This window comes from Morone saxatilis, unplaced genomic scaffold (assembly GCF_004916995.1).
Source record: "Morone saxatilis isolate NCDOM2014 unplaced genomic scaffold, NCSU_SB_2.0 Contig8, whole genome shotgun sequence".
In the NCBI taxonomy this organism is placed as follows: Eukaryota; Metazoa; Chordata; class Actinopteri; family Moronidae; genus Morone; species Morone saxatilis.
Genome location: NW_023340257.1, coordinates 3,692,200 through 3,694,575, shown reverse-complemented (window position 1 = coordinate 3,694,575; position 2,376 = coordinate 3,692,200).

Below are 2,376 nucleotides of genomic sequence, written 5' to 3'. Positions count from 1 at the left end.
TTTTCTATAGCACCAAACAAGAACAGAACTTGGCTCTAAATAATTTTAAGAAGGAGGTCTAGACCTGCTCTACTTGAAAAGTTTCCAGATACCACCATTAGCAAGCACTTGGCGACAGCTGCAAGGAAAAACATCCTGTTAACAGGCAGAAACTTCGAGCAGACCCCGGCTGTAGGTGGGTGGCCATCTACCTCAGCCAGTTGAGGGGAGAGACAAAGATGCACAGAAATAATGGCAACAGTTAGAACTATAATAGTGAAGATGAGGATGATGACATTAGCGGGGGCATCAAGTAGGACCACGGCAGCAGGCACAACCACGTTCCCAATGTAGCGCCCCCCCCCCCCCCCCCTTTCTCTCCATCGGGAACCTGCGAACGAGAAAGCACAAAAACTCCGGGCACGAAGTTAGTCTCATGCATTATTGGGACGTGAATGTGTACAGACCACCACGAGAAGCGTCTCTGCGTGAGGAATATGTGGCTAGTCTATTTTTGACGGCGACCTGCTCGCTTCAAGCAGCATGGAGCAGATCGTACTGGCAGGAAGTCAGACGCAGAAACTGCGTAGATAATCTGGTCAATTTTAAAAATAAAATGCAGCACGCAGACTGGATCAAAGTTCATGCTAGATCAATATAGTGGCATCAGGTCAAAAGTCAATCAGTTGGAGGCAGCATACTCTGAAGACGCTCTGAGCCAAACCGTGACACAATGTCCTAAAGCCGTGCCTGGTGTAATTTCGGGGCTTGCCTGAGCCGTCTCCAACTATAACCTGTTTGAAGTTTGAATTGTGAATTTTGAACTTGTTTAACCAAGTCCTGTGTCCTATGTGTGGGTGAGGATGGCTTGATGAATTGTGCCAGTTTTGTGACCTGACGCATCATGCCTGCTGGAAACTGGCCTGTGTTGATGGCTGTCTGTATAATTTTTAAATGATGAACTGCCTGAAATAGCTTGAAGTCGTGTTTGGCTAATATTCTTGTGTTGGAATCTAAGGCTGATGGGTGATCGTGAGTAGCTGTATGTGTTGTGTTGTAGGGCCTGTGTGGATTATTATCCTTGCCTGTGGTAGTCAGCTGCGGGTCTGCCTGGGTCCCCATGAACTCGTCTATGCCGGGGCCTGTCAACCTCCACCATGTTCCTACCCGAGTGTGAGTTACCTACCTGATTCCACCTGCTTCGGTGTTGTCACTGCTGCGGGGCACCGGGGCTTCCCTTTGCCACCCTCTCTGCCATTCTTTTGTTAAGCCCTCTTTGATTATTTTCCTTAATTCCACTCTCCCCATGGATAAATGGACATCTGCTTCTCTGCTTAAGCTTTCCTTTGCAATGTGGTCCACCTTCTTATTCCCCCTAACCCCAGCGTGCCCTGGAACCCAGCAAAAAGTAATGATGCAATCAAACCCAATTCTAAAAAAACATTTTAAAATGTCATTGAATGTCAGGACGAGCTGTAGATTGTCCCAAGTTTCCAGAGCAGCTGCAGAATCAGAGCAGATAGTGACTTCTTAGGTCTGGCTTTCTCAATCCACCATAAAGCCCATAGAATTGCCATTAACTCAGTAGTGAAAACAGAGCTTTCATTAGAAATACGTCGACCAATTTTCAACCCAATCTGCTCCACATACACCCCAAAACCGGCTCTCCCAGTAACTGGATCACTAGATCCATCTGTAAAAACAATTAAAGTACTCTCACTGATTGAATTAAGATTTTCCACTATTGTTGGAGTCACTTTCCTCTTATCTTTTTCCTGAAGAAAAGAAAGCTCAATGTTCAATTCAGGCATCACCCAATAGGGCATAGGTAGCCATCTTGTGTTCTCTGCAATATCTCCCCGTTCCAAGCCCAGCCTCCTAGCCCACTGATTTACAGTGACAAGAAAAGTATTATATATATTACCTGCAATCTCTTGTAACAGACACCTTGCTGGAAAGGTATGACTACACCCCCTAAGTTCTAAAGTTGGCCCACAGCTGAGGATCCACCCAAAATTTATATGGGCCTATGTGAGGAGGAATTTTGAGGGAAAGAAAGTGACAGGTAGAGAGGGGAAAAAAGAATTTGGGAGGAGTCATGGGTGGTGTTACAGCCTGTGGAGGAGAGTGGAATTACAATAGATGCAGGTGGTTGGATGTGCGATTCCCCCAGAGGAGCAGCATTGATGTAATGCTGGGCTGGTCCTCTCGGTGGGCTGTGCAACTGCACATGGATATATTTATTTAAAATGACAGAGGAGAGAGCGAGGGGAAGCCGAGATCCCGAGCTGCACCTGCGAATTCAAAGGAGTAGAAGGAGTATGTAGTGGTATGAGGCACCACTGTCACAAGCTTCTGCTTCACCTTGCCGGATAAAAGTAGGCTGTGTCCCTCCTC